The sequence below is a fragment of the Microtus oregoni genome, unplaced genomic scaffold (assembly GCF_018167655.1).
Source record: "Microtus oregoni isolate MIOR12 unplaced genomic scaffold, Mior012 000004F_ref0000308, whole genome shotgun sequence".
Classification (NCBI taxonomy): Eukaryota; Metazoa; Chordata; class Mammalia; order Rodentia; family Cricetidae; genus Microtus; species Microtus oregoni.
In genome coordinates this window covers 27,305,957-27,320,810 of record NW_024543063.1, presented here as the reverse complement: position 1 = coordinate 27,320,810, position 14,854 = coordinate 27,305,957, and the positions used below count along the sequence as shown (strand labels likewise).

The 14,854-nt window shown below is 49.8% G+C and overlaps 1 long non-coding RNA gene across 1 annotated transcript; it reads right to left on the bottom strand.

Moving 5' to 3' along the window:
- Nucleotides 1-5,351: 5,351 nt before the first annotated feature.
- On the bottom strand, nt 5,352-7,404 carry LOC121447424. Its single transcript, XR_005974178.1, has 3 exons — nt 7,260-7,404; nt 6,287-6,478; nt 5,352-5,881 (listed from the first exon to the last, which is right to left on the bottom strand). It is a non-coding gene; the product is annotated as an uncharacterized LOC121447424 (long non-coding RNA).
- Nucleotides 7,405-14,854: the final 7,450 nt, after the last annotated feature.

Below are 14,854 nucleotides of genomic sequence, written 5' to 3'. Positions count from 1 at the left end.
GTTAAAGACAGCTGTGAGCTGTCATGTGGGTGCTTAGCATAAGACTCCAGTCCTCTGGAAGAGCAACAGTCTCTAAGCCATCTCTTCAGGCCCCAGAAAACGTTTTCTGAGAAAACAGTAAAGATGTTAGACTCGCCAGGCCACACTGTTTCTGTGGTGCCCACTAAACGTTCATTGCAACACAAAGCAGCCTTTGACAACACACAAAAAAAGCTCTAGAAAACCTTGACGTATGGAACAGGCTTCGGGTCAGATATGGCAGGTGGGTGAGATTTTACCTATCCCTGTTTCGGACAAAAAAAAAAAAAATCTGCCCTCCTGCTCCGCTCTTCACACCCTCCTCGTCTATACGCACAAACAGATCCTTCCCTCCGGCCCCAAAGCCCTCGGCTATTGAAAGCTCTCTGGTAACATCAGGGCTTCCCTTCATCTGATCTCCGGGGACTAGGAAGAGCACAGAGAATTTTCTCAGCTGAGTGAGAAAGACTTTGCTCAACAGCCAAGGATTTTAGTAATCAATCAGTCAGTCAGTCAGAGAGATGGCTTCTCAAGCACATGGTGATGCTACCCTAGAGCATTTGGGGGCTGGCTCCTCACCAAGAGCACGTAGGTGGGTGAGAAACCCCCTCCTCCCTGCTGCCCGGGTCCCAGTCTCAGTTTTACCCAGCTTCAGCTGTGTTTAATCCTTGAGAGTCACATTTTCCATTTGTCAATCTGAGCAATGAGGAAACTCTGCTAAGTGGCAGCATCTGTGTGTGCACCAGCAAGCATCTGAGCCAGGGCTTCTAGGAGACATTCAGAAGAAAGCCACGGGCATGAGGACTAGCCTTAGGGTCAGTCTGACTGTAGAAGAAAGGTAACCCACATGGTGACCAATGAACAGATAGGAAGGGGCATCCCTGAGAGAGAAACAGAGGGGACAGTTGAGTGCAGACTCTTGGTATTTTTGCTATTGTTACAAGAAGGGGATGATCCGGTGTGTGGTGAAATCAGAAGAGGTGATAGATTAGAGTCGGCTGGGGCTGAACTAGGAGAAGTGAGTCAGGGACTGGGGTTGCCACCAGGTGATATCCACTGGACTAGCAGGCCAGCGCAAACACCTGAGGGTTCTGGGACTCAGCTGACAGTACTGCTATCAAGTCTCAAGGGCAAATGTCAGACAACCAAAGCAAGGCTCAGTGGTTAAGAGTGCTTGCTGCTTTTCCAAGGACCCAAGTTTGACTCTTACACATTGGGAAGCTTACAGCCACCTGTAACTCCAGATCCAGAAGATCCAAAGTCCGCTTCTGGGTTCTGTGGACATCCACACACATGGCATACACACACACACACACATACACACATTTTTTTTTTAAAGAACACCAGGAACTAACCCAGACACCTGTTGCCAATAATCCCAACAAGCAACACTTGGCAGGTGGGGCCAAGGGGATCTCCAGTTGAAGACCAGCCTGCCCTGCATAGGAAGACCCTATAAGTTTGTTACTTTGAGGGGTAACACACTTGGGAGAGGCAACTTAAGGGGTGATTTTACTCTGGGTCACAGTCTCAGGGCACACAGTCCACAAAGGTCACCAAGGCAGCTTCAGTGGTGGTGGTGGCAGCTTGCTGCACAGCTTTGTCACTTCTCGGAGGATCAAGAAGCAGACAGATCCGCCTGGAACCAGAGGCGGACATCGCCTTCGAGGCCCACCTCCAATGACACACTTCTACCAGCTAGACCACAATGCCAAATGTTCCACAATATCTCAGCACCACCAGTTGGGGACCAAGTACCAGTACATATGAGCCTGTTGTGGGAGACCCTTCACGTTCAGATCATAATACACAAGATGAGGCAGAAACTAGAAATTCTAGATTTGTGTGTGAAGGTTCCTGATCTGTTTTGACGATCGAAAACGTCTTTAAATTTTTTTGAAATTTTAATATAATTTAATAATATAATTTTACACAATTACCTCCCTCCAAACCCTCCATAAGCTCTTCCCCATTCTAATTCAAATCCATGGCCCCTTTTTATTGTTATTGCATGCACATATGTGCATTATGTGTATCTACATAAATATTTCTGAATATAACCTGTTCTGTCTGTATAATGTTACCTGTATCGTGTTTTCAGGGCTGACGTTCTGACACTGGACAGCCGATTGGTGTGCTCGTCCCTAGAAGGACCATCTCTCCCACTTTCAGCTTTCCTCCATTGTCTAGAGTTTCTCATGTAAGGTTGAGGCCTCAAGAACTTTTCCCCAACCAGTTTGTTGTGTTTGTTGGTATCATCCTTGTTTAGATCATATTTATGCAGTCATGTTGGTGAGACCTTATGGGTGTAGCTTCTGACATTGCTAGGAGAAACAGTTCTCCAGCAAACTCCCTGGTCCTCTGGCTCTTACAAACCTTTCTTCCTGTCTTTCTCAGCGTTCCCTGAGCCTTAGGTCCCGGGAGTTGTGTTGTGGGTGTATCCACTGGGACTGAGCTCCCAGATCTGTGTTTTGACTGGCTAGGGACTTTGTAATTAAAATCATGTCAGTCAAAAACACAGCTGGCCAGATTCTACTGAGGGTGGAGTTGCCAATTTCAGGATGGGTTTCTGAGCTTCTGGGCAAAGCCCACTCCAGGGTCCTGCAAAGCCCGCTCTGGGGTCCTGCAAAGCCCACTCCAGGGTCCTGCAAAGCCCACTTCCGGGGTCCTGCAAAGCCCACTCCGGGGTCCTGCAAAGCCCACTCCGGGGTCCTACAAAGCCCACTCCGGGGTCCTGTTCAGCCAACGAAGCCTCCTACAGCATTTGGTCAGTTTCAGATTCACCTGGAACTACAAAAAAGTGCTCAGTGAGATTCGAATTTCAGCCAATAAATACTTTCTCAGTATAAATATATTAAATATTGTATTTTTTAAGATTTATTTATTTATTTATTTGTACAGTATCCTGCCTGTAGGCCAGAAGAGGGCACCAGATCTCGTTATAGGTGGTTGTGAGCCACCATATGGTTGCTGGGAATTGAACTCTGGACCTCTGGAAGATCAGTCAGTGCTCTTAACCGCTGAGTCATCTCTCCAGCCCCAAATATTGTATTTATTATATAAATATATTCCAGTGATCATACAGGACAAACTTTTATCCTCCCGAAAATGTTAGTTTTATATGAAATTCAATTCTAATTTATCTAGGCATCTTGCACTTTTAGTACTGTGACTGGGGAGGATTTGTACCATAGCACATGTATGGGGAACAGACCACAACTTTGTGGTGTTGACTCCCTCTCTCTGCCTTTATATGGGTTCCAGGGATGGAACTTCCATCCCCAGGCTTGCACAGCGAGCGCTTTGCCCACTGAGCCATCTCACCGCTTCATCTTGCTTGTTTATTGATCAAATCCTGTGCTCCTCTCCAGAACCACCGCTAGGCTCCAACAGGCTGCTGGCTCCTCTCAGGGCAGCAAGATCCCCCTTCAGAGACGCAGACAGATCAACGATACAGATGCAAAGAATAAAGAAGGCAGCTCACACCTCTGAGCATCTACTGGGTGGGTCCGAGCCACTATGTAGCCATGACAACTTGACGTCACCATCTACAAAGTTAACACTGGAGAACCACCCAAGCTAGCTGGGTAGACAGCTCAGGGGAGAGCTCTTCCTGCTCAAGCGTGAAGACTTGAATTCAGGGCCCCAACAACCCACCCAAAAGTGAGGTGCCATAGGGTGCTCCTTGTAATCACTGTACTCCTATAGCAAGACTACGGTAACTAGAAACAGGAGACTTCCCAGAACTTCATGAGCTAGCTAGCTGGATACACAGCAGCTAACAAGAAACTCTGTCTCAAACAAAATGGTAGACAAAGACCAATATCCCAGGTTTTCCTCCAACCTCTACACACATACATATTGCATACACACAACATACATACACACGCATACACACCAGATCATATATACAAAGATAAAAAAAGAACCTCATGCCAGGCGTTAGTGATGCACGTCTTTAATCCCAGCACTCGGGAGGCAGAGGCAGGTGGATCTCTGTGAGTTCAAGGCCAGCCCAGTCTACAGAGTGAGTTCCAGGACAGGCTCCAAAGCTACAGAGAGAAACACTGTCTCAAAAAACAAACAAACAAACAAACAAATAACCTCATAATTGAGTCAATAGAATCACAAAAATATAATAAATTACATGATAATATTTTAAGTAAATGTTAAGATGTCTTGGTCTGCCTACATAGCTACCTTCAGCTGCCTGTGGCCCTCTGGCCCTGGGTTAGAACTACCTGAAATCATCCTTGTCACTCTCTCAGAGACTCGTCACACTCTCCTTGATGTCTAAGGAAAGAGCCATTCTGGGGCTGGAGAGATGGCTCAGTGGTTAAGAGCATTGCCTGCTCTTCCAAAGGTCCTGAGTTCAATTCCTGGCATGGTAGCTCACAATCATCTGTAATGAGGTCTGGTGCCCTCTTCTGGCCTGCAGACATACGCACAGACAGAATATTGTAAAATAAATAAATAAATAAGAAATAGCCATTCTGCAGCCATCTCAACCACTTCCTGATTGTAGATTCTTTTTCTCGCTGAGTCTCCATTTCTTCATCTCCTGAATGGACAATGGGTTGCCCCAAATGCCCCAAGGCAGCTGGGTCACTGTGTGTGATTGATAGCTGATCCAAGGGAGCCCGTATCATCGCTGTTGGTGTGGAGGAAACCTGCAGCTTGGGGTCTTCCATCTGGAAAGAGTGGGTTTAGCCAGCAGGCTTCACCAGGCCTGTCTGTACCTGTAGGAAAACAGATGGGGACTCACTGCAATCCGTGTCTATGGATGCTGATCTGCCCATGTGTTCTCATGCCTGCGGAGGCCAGAGGTCAGCCTCAAGTATATTTCTTCATCACTCAAACCATGTCTCTAGCTCAGGGCTCATCGATTCAGCCAGGTTGGCCACCAGTGACATCCAGATATCCTCCTGTCTTCAGCTCCAGCCCTGAGAGTGTAGGTACACACACCATCGCATCCGACTTTGTATATGGGTACTGAGGATCTGGCCTGCGGTCCTTATGCCTGCATGACTGACATTTTGCCAACTGAGCCACCTCCATGGCCCCTTCTAAGTCTTTGAAGCAAGGAGGATCCGTCATCTTGTAGCTGCATTTCAGGAAGGTGCACCTATGGCCCCACCCAGGAAGACCACTGTGGGTCACTCAGTGAGCCGGAAGCAGCAGGAGATCGGTAGGCTAGATGGGTCCTAGAGGAGGGAGAAGATAAAGCCCTACCCTAAGGAGGTCTGACAAAGAGGCCATGGGCCTTCAGTCAGCTCTCTGCCCAAACAGGCTGGCACTATAGCCACCTGGGCGGGAGGGAAGCCATTCTGAAGACTCACCTGTACACCTGCTTCCTTTTGGCTAATAGGCTCTTTAAAGAGGCTCCCCAGGGAGTTGAGATTTACTCAGGTACCTCATACTGAGAAAAGGAAAAAGCTGAAGGCCAGGACCAGCCAGAGAGGGAACTTAGGTCTCCAGAGAGATTCCATACGGTCCTCAGGAGACCACCTTACAGGACAGGCTGGCTTGGCTGTGAATTAACTCTTGCCCGCCTCTATTTAAACCTGGACCTCAAATCTTCACCACGCGATGTCTTTGCTCCTCTTCCCATCAGGGCCTCATTGGATAAGTCTACTTTCTTCCCTTTTCGCTTAGTTTTGCCTCTCTGGATTGGCCTGCTTGAGGACAGCAGCCAAACCTGGACTTGGCGGGGCTGCCAGGAGCCAGACTTCAGCCTTACCAACACCAGTATACAGGCCCTGTTATCACCTGCATTCACGGAATCGCAATCCTCTGCCTGATGGCCTGATGGCTGAATCCAGGACTTGTTTATTTAATGATATTAGTTGGAACTGAACACACTCTGAAAAGCACGTCAGAGAGAGAGGGAGAGAGAGAGAGAGAGAGAGAGAGAGAGAGAGAGAGAGAGTGTTAACCTCCCCCGAGCTGCCGGCATCCGCCTCCTGAAAGTACACGGCCCTACAAGGTGCTTCAGGGTTAATTACTGCTGCAGAGGAAATCACAATTATCCGCATCAGCAGTGATGCCCGTCTGTCCTTCCTGCAGGAGCCAATCTGGTGCGGCCTGCGGCCCCCACTGCTTCCAGACGAGGACTCCGAGTTACAGGCTGCCTCCCCGCCCCCACTGATGACGCCTGCTCCCCTGGGTAATTGATCCCCCACAGTGACTCAGCGGCCTTGAAGCACCTGTAACAATCCAATTACCCTGTTCTGTACTGCACCCAGCTGATATAGTCCGAGCCTCTCACCTTCCCCTCCCGAGAGAGGCTGTGCCAGCAGGAGCGTCAGCAGAGGTGGTGGCTGCAGCTTGGGACCCCGTATTCAGTATGGCTCTTGGAGAAGTCCCATGTGTGTGGTGAACTCTCCCACTGCTATTAAAGCCACCTTTCCTCAATGTGACGCAAACAAGCAAACACGGCAGCTACGCGCTCCACAAGCACCTTTTGGGGCAGAACATATAGTAACGTCGTCTTTCCCGGGCTAGAATGGAACGGTTTCTGGAGGGGACATGCCGGGGTAGACACTTGCTGCCAGGGCTGGCCACCTCCTCAGGTGAGGATGAGACACATCCTCAGGCCCCAACTCCCAAAAGCTGTGGTCGGACAGAAGCCCCCTTCACAAAGGGCCTGGTCGGTGGTTGACAGCATCCTTTGGTGAGAAAGGCAGGATCCTCCCTTGCCCAGGCAAGGCGAAGACATCCTGAAACAAGGACAAATCCTGTCCTACAGCCTCAAAAGGCTCCGTGGCCTGAAACCAGTAGGTGCAAAGAAACAACACACCTGAAGAGATTCCGGAAGGAGACCATCAAAGACCCAGAACCCACTTTTCCTGTAGACGCCTATGGACTCTCATTGCTAGACCCGTTCAATTCCCGAGTTCTGATTTAGAAAGAGTGGCATTTTCTTTCCTGTTCTTCCTAAACCTGCCTGCCCTCTCAATCTCTCTCCTTCCCTCCCTCCTTCCTTCCCTCCCTCTCTCTCTCCCTCCTTTCCACAGCAGCTGCTTGGAGGCTTCCATTGCTTAACGAGCTTACTTTCCTGACCTCAAACTCAGAAAAGTACGAACTTTCTCTTTTTCCTCTTCTCCTCAAGGCAGCTGCTGGCCCTGCTGGGTGCCTGTCTATAATGCCAATAAAATTGTTCCTGAGATTTCTTTTGAATCCATTTTAAATTCTTTTATCTGTATGACTAAGACCCAAGATAAAACCCTTGAGTTACAAACCTGGCTTCAGGAGAGACAGGGCCCCTGCGCATGCCCGAAGCCGGGTCATCTGGGAAGGAGGGCAAGCAAAGCATGCCTTGCGACAACTGCAACAGACAGCGCTGGACCAGCATGGCCTTGGCCTCAGGCCTGAGGACTCCCAGGCCTCGGTTCCCAGGTTGCACAGGGTTGGAGGGTTCCCTAGATGTTTGTACACCTGTGTGAGTTAACAGGGCGCTGGCTTGTTCCCAGAAGGAAAACGTCTGTAATCCACACATTGATATGCAAATGGATGTTTACTCAGGTGGGGACCTTGCGGGACAGGCCTGGAAGAGTCCCCCTCTTTAGGTCACTTTATGCCAATGTTCCCATTTCTCTGAACCACTCAAGGGCTTTAAAGAGGACTTCTGGGCCTGAACCCCAGTGGAACACACACACACAAAATTAATTGGAAGAAAGGAAGGGGAAAAGGAGAAGTAGGGGAAGGAGGACGAGAGAGAGAATGAACTAGTTCTGGGTTCAGTGTCTAGCTAGAACACACAGAGAGTAGTAAGAGGAAAGTCCTGGGCTTGCTGTGCCTGGCCTGGAGAATCTCCCTCTAGGACAGTGGTTCTCAACTTTCCTAAGGCTTCGACACTTTGATAACTCATGTTGTGTAGAGCCCCTAGCCCCGCCCACCCCCCCACACATACCATAAAGTATTGCTACTTCATGACTGTAATTTTGCTACTGTTATAAATTCCTCCGAGGCTCCAGCACTCACATGCACCCCCACACACATATTTATACACACACACATACATATACACACACATATACACACACACACAATTTAAGATAATAAAAGTAATCCTTAAAAAGCAAACCTTTCACTAAGTCATTTTAGCACAAGCTATGATTACGTTTGCGTTAAGCAGGCATGAAAGATCATTGCATCTTTGTTTGCCTTTTGTTTTTGTTTTTTCAGTACTGTGGTGTGAATGCAGGGTCTTGCATGGGCTAGGCCAGCACTCTACTGAGTGACATCCCCAGGCCTTTTTCTAAAATCTGAACTTCAACGCAGGGTATCACCAGGGTACCCAGAGCACAGAACACAGAATTTGCACATCCACCTGAGTGGCTGAGATTACAGGCATGTGCCATCGGGCAGGGCGCTGAGCCTTGTGTCCAGGCAGCACCTGTCTGGGAGGAGCCCCTTGGTGCTTCACATTGGTATACTAAATACGTCCTATTGATTGATGACCGTCTGGATGAAGGCACACTTTCCCTAGGAAAGATACTGAGCAGCCCCTGTGGGCTCACATTGCCTAGAAAGTTCTCCTTGCTCTGCTAGTACAGGGCACTTAGCACCACCCAGGCTTGCTTATAAACCTCCAGTTGTTTTAACACCCCTAGACTTAGCAGAGTGCCTGACTTGGGAGGGGCTCGGTGACTTTTGAGGTGGGAGGTGGCTGGATGGGCCGAGGTACTAAGTTCACCCCTGGATAAAGCGAGGCTTGGGAACAGAGGCTACCACCACCGGCTGCAGCATTTAGGCAGGGGCACTTCCTGGAGGAGGTCAGCCTTTGAACCACCTCAATATGCAAAATACAGTCATGGACCTGCAAAGGAATTTGACACCAAACATGTGGCATATCGCATGACCTGTTTATAGGGATTGTTCTGGAAAACGGGAAAGACTCGGGAGGTGTCAGCAATGACTAACCCTGTCGGCTAGGGGGAGGAGTTACCCAACCTGGCTTTGGGGCAGTCAGGCCACCCACAAGTACTGTGGAGCCTGGCAGCTGTGCAGAATCAGGTCTTTTTTTGCCGAATGTCCAGGGCTACACTAATCCCATTCATTGCACAGGTAGTGACCACAAGATCTTAAGGAGTTGACATACCATTGGCTATGCTGTGACTTCAACAGCCATACCCAGGCTTCCTTTTGTCAGGGGTGGTGTTACTCCATAGTGCATTCCCAAGCCCCTCCCACTACCCAGCAGCTGCTGACTGACCAACTGGGCCAAAACAGAGCTCACTCCAAAGCCCTATAATATGTCCAACCTGAGACAGCACCAGAACAATATTCCAGTAGGAACACCTTTGACCATGACCCATGAAGGACACAGCCTTCTGGACATCATAATTTGTGTATACGTGTTTGTGCTCATGAGGACAGGTGTGTGAAACATGTATGTGTATGTCCGTGGAGGCCCGTGAGGGTGTCAGTTCCTCAGGTACCATCCACCTTATTTTTTGAGGCGGGGTCTCTCACTAGTTCGGAACTCACTCAGTCGGCCAGGTCAGGCTGGCTAGTGAGGCCCAGGAACGTGCCTGCCTACACCTCCCCAGCGCTGAGATTACACCGTTCCTGACTCCCCCACCTTGCTCCTGTGGGTTCTTGAAGACCAAGTTCTGGTCCTCATGCTTTTGTGGCAAGCACTTCTCCAATGAGTGGACTATCTCCCCAAACCCTGGTTTGTTTTTAAAAACAGTGTGTGCAGACCCAGGGCCCTACCCACTCCACACAGGCATGTCACACACCTGCACGTGGTGGGGAACAAGCTGGAAGAGAGCCCTGGAGTTCCAATGGTCAGCTGGGCTACTACAAAGCAAGTTCCAGGACAGCTAGGGCAGTTATACAGAGAAACCCTGTTTCAAAAAACAAAACAAAACAACATAAAATTCAAAAGCCAGTATAGCCCCCTAACACAAAAGTAGCTCCAACCACATGAAGCCAAGCGAAATTGCTTCTGGAGACAGACATCTGAGATCTTTTGAAGAATTTCAAGCCTGAAAACTCAAGAGGCAGCCGGGCGATGGTGGCGCACGCCTTTAATCCCAGCACTCGGGAGGCAGAGGTAGGCGGATCTCTGTGAATTCGAGACCAGCCTGGTCTACAGAGCTAGTTCCAGGACAGGCTCCAAAGCCACAGAGAAACCCTGTCTCGAAAAACCAAAAAAAAAAAAAAAAAAAAAAAAAAAAAAAAAACTCAAGAGGCAAGGAGACATAAACACATCCAGGATTTTAAAGACTCAGGAAACAGCCAAGCTTGGTAACAAACACCTTTAATCCCAGCACTTGGGAAACAGAGGCGGGAGAATCTCTGAGATCGAAGCCAGCCTGGTCTACAGTACGAATTCCAAGAAAGTCAGAGATACATGGAGTCAAAAGAAAAGAAAAAAATAAGAAAAGAAAAGAAGACTCAGTAATCCAGCTGCTCATCTGACCACTCGGGAAGTACAGAAGCATCAGCTGGCAGGTTGAATTCAACACGGCGAGGGGGTGAGCGTGGGATGATGGGTGTACTTTTAACCCATTGCACCATCAGTTCCCAGGGATATGGCCCCCCCTTCTGGCCTCTGTGGGTAATGCCTACACATGGTGCACATGTATGTGGGCAAATGTACCACACAAAAATAAAAAAATAAAATTTGAAAGAAGACATCAGCTGTGCCCATCAAACCCCCACCTGCAGAGTGAGGCAGACACACTACCCTAAACGGAGGGACCTCTCGACATCCAGGCTTGTGCTGGAGACAGATTACAGACCAGTGACAGGGTGATGTGTACCATCAATGCTGCGGCACATGGGCTGACAGCGCTTAGCCTAGACGCTTGTGGAGAATGGTCCAATCTACACACACACACACGCATGTACACACACACGCATGTACACACACGCATGTACACACACATGTACACACACGCATGTACACACATGTACACACACACGCATGTACACACACACACACACGCACACACACACACACACACACGGAACCTGTGCAAGAGGCAGAGCTTGAAAGGTGGGAGGGACTGGCAGAAGCTCAAGGATTAAGTGGGAAAGATGCCAGCTTGCAGAGGAGTAGAGGAAGTCCTTCCTTGCCTGGATTTTCTCTAATAGAGCACACAAAAGAAAAGCCTGCAGTATACGAACTTGGGAGAATCGGGTGCTATGAAAATGACCTAAGGAGGGTCGGGGTGATGCAGCCCAGAATTTTCTGGGCTCTTTCCTCAACTCAACACCCTACTCCCGTTCTTTTCTTTCCCTTCTTTTTTTCCTTCCTTTCTTCCTGCTTATTTATTTTAATTTTTCGAGGCAGTCTCACTGTGAAACTTCGGCTAGCTGGGAGCTCATTATGTAAAGCAAGCTGACCTTGAACTCACAGAGATCTGCCTCTTCTGTCTTTCTTTCTTTAAAAAAATCTTTCAAGATTGATTTGTTTTTGTGTGCATGGGTGTTTTGCCTGTGAGTATATCTGTGCACTAGCATACAGTGCCAGAAGAGGCCAGAAGAGGGCACCAGTTACCCTGGAACTGGAGTGGCAGATGGAGGCATGTCACCCTGTGACTGTTAGGAATCAAACCATCCTCCATTGGAGAGAAGTCAGTGCTCTTAACCACTGAGCCATTTCTCCCACCCTCTGCTTTTTCTTTCTTTCTTTTTTAATAAACTGTCTTTGTTTCTGTTTCTAACCATGTGTCCCTGGTGCAATCCTTTGCTCTCAGACACACGAGTCTGGAACTCGGTTCCTCTGAACTCAGCTCTTCAAAGCATGCATCCCCAATGCTCAGAACATCCCCCATTTCTCTGACCTCCAAACTGCAAAGGCCTGACTCTCCATCTCCCTTCTCCCCGGCCACTGCCAGGATTTTAAGTTTGCTTCTCCTCTTGTTTTCCTCTCAGGCTTTAACAAAACTGTTCTGAGTTCATCTTCGAATACTTTAAAAACATTTTTCATTACGTTCTCAGATTCATGTGCATGTGTGTGGGCCCACAGGTGGAGAGCAGGAGAGAACTTTTACCACTGGGGTCCTCAAGGCTGAACTCGGGTTGTCAGGCATAGAAGTAAGGGCCTTTACCACCGGGTCACCTCACCAGCCTTACAAAATCCTCCAAGAATCCCAAAGAGAGAACCCCAGTTTCCTAGTAACCAAGGGGCCTGCATATCACTTGGTATCAGGGATAAACTGGTCAGTGAGAGTCAAGACTAGGAGTCACACAAGCCTTTAGGTTTTGATTAAAATGTGTGAAGAATATCGATTCAGGCTTCTGTGGAGCGCTTAACAACTGTGTCCGGAGAGCTGCAGGGGAGGTGGGGTCTCTATGCAGTGGCAGAGCCTGGCTGCAGGGGTCTCAGAAAACATGGCTTCTTTGCAGGGCAGCTGGGGAGAGGGAAGGAAGAAGACATGGCCCTGACAGCCTTGGAGGGTGAAACTGTGGGGAACCAGAAGCTAATAAGGCAGGAAGAGCTATGGGAGCCAAAGCTGGGAGTGGAAAGTCCAGCCTCCAGGTCCCGGTTCCCTTCTGCTGTAGAAGACAATTCCTGCATCTTAGGACAAGGGAGACCTGGGCAGAGGGAAGTTGTCCCATGCAGACAGCACACTTGTCCGAACAAGCCACTCACTGGAGCACCTGGCAGGGAAGGGCCAGGAGCCCAGGCTCTTACCACAGTCCCCAGAGTAACTCCCCACTCTGAGTCAGGGCGCGAGCATCCTCACTCTTACCCGCGCTCCACCTCTACCAAAACAAGGCACGCTCTTCTCATTCCCACGCTCCTGGGTCTGGAAGCAGGTGTGGTCCAGCGGGACAGGTTGACATCAGTGCAAAACACATTCCTGGCTCCTCCATTTCTATGACACATGCAGTTTCTGAGACTGGGCTACTCCTGACCTCTTGGCCGGCCTTGTTTACTCACCCGCAAATCCCACTCCCTTGCCAGACCACAGCAGAGCCCTCAAGAGGTGCCTTCTGCTCAGCCTCAGGAGGAGTCTGCCCCCATAGGGGTTTCAGCTGCCCCTCTGCGAGAGAAACCTTAGGCAGCATCTACTCATGAGTGGTCTGTACCTGGGTCCATCTCCACCCCAGCTGCTTCCTCACACCCATGCATTGATGCCTTCATCCAAAGGATAGAGAGATGTTCTCTGTCCCCAAGATGTGACCCTATAACCTGGATCAGGCAAGATTCTGTCTCTCATGGAATGTGCCTTTCTGTGAGAAGAAACACTAGAAGCGAGCAACCCAATCAACACGCCAGGTCATATTAGCGTGATATCAGTGGATATCAGCAAGAATGGGGGCAGGGGAAGCTGACAGGTGGGAATGATGTGAGGATCACAGGAACAGCTCAGGGCTGAGGATGAGAGCCCGGGGGCAGCCATGATGGAGAACCTGGGTTGCTGGCGGGAAGTGTGGTCCTAGCCCGCTGGCCTGAGTGTGGGCAGCGTATCCTCTAGGAGTGGTCTGTGAGGGTTCTTCTGAGCCTGAGCACTCTGGCGTGCAGCTCCTATGGCATACCCTCTAGGAGTGGTCTGTGAGGGTTCTTCTGAGCCTGAGCACTCTGACGTGTAGCTCCTATGGCGTACCCTCTAGGAGTGGTCTGTGAGGGTTCTTCTGAGCCTGAGCACTCTGACGCGGAGCTCCTGTGCGCGGTGACAGGAACAAGAGGCAGCTTGTTCCGTCTTGGGAAATCAGGGAAGTAGAGGGCTGGATGGAATGCAAGGCTGGCCTGTAACCTTTGAGCTGACCTCTGGCAGCCTATACCTTCTGGTCCTTAAGTCCCACAGGTCCTGCAATGCCACACTTGCAGGGAGGGACCGAGTGTGTACATACATGAACCTGGGGGACATTTCACGTCCAAACTGTGCCAATAGGCCTGCCAAGCTAGGGAGAGAGGCCAGGTCTGAGGATTCTCCAGAAGCTCAGTGTTAACCTATTCTCAGGTAGCCCCTGTCTCAGTGTCCAGGAGCCCTTAGTCTGGGATGGTCACCAGCCAGCACCTGACAAAGCCCCCGTGGCTGCAGCAGGCACAGTTAGGTCCCCTGGCTCCGGCTCCTGACCTGGCCACCTTGCACATTCTTCTTTCTGGAAATATCCCTGCTTCCTGCCACATGGGATAAGCACCAGACCACACTGAGGTCTGGACTCAGATGTAGGTGCCTCCCTTCTCTCCCCAGTGTCACAGCTCCCCATGCTCCTATGATGACAAATGACCTTGATTCATACTGGTGAAGTAATGGTTGTTGGTCTCAACCCTCTCACCCATTAGTCACGTCGCAACACAGCCCCGTGAGCACAGAGCTGGTTCCCAGGAGCTCAGAGAGCGGCGGCACCTCCCAGCTTACCAAACTCCCGGTCACACAGTCTGTCCAGGTGCCCGGAACCACTCTGGCCTACTGCCACCAAAGGCCTGACAAGGGAGGCCTGGGAAAGCCTGAAGGCAGAAGCTGAGGATTGGGCTAATTCGCAGGTGTCCCTGTGCTGCGTGACTCTGGATTTACTCTCTGCTCACTCCTGCGAGTAGACACTGCCTATAATAATAGGAGGTACTAACAGAATGTCTCACTCTTTCTCTCTCCTTTTCTCTCTCTGTGTGGTGTTGGGATTGGACCCCTGCACCTGCCAGGCAAGCTCACTAACACGGAGCAACACCCTGCGCCTTCTGAGGTACAGAGTGGAACAAATGAGGATGTGATCATGGAAGCTATAAAGCCCTGTACACAGAGAAACAGGTCTGCGCCATCGACAGAGAAGGAATCTCTGGGTCTTTATTCACCACAGCCAGCTCCTAACTGCATTTTCTCGGTCTGTCAGCAAGCAAACCTCTGCACCAAATTGTGCAGCTTTCCAC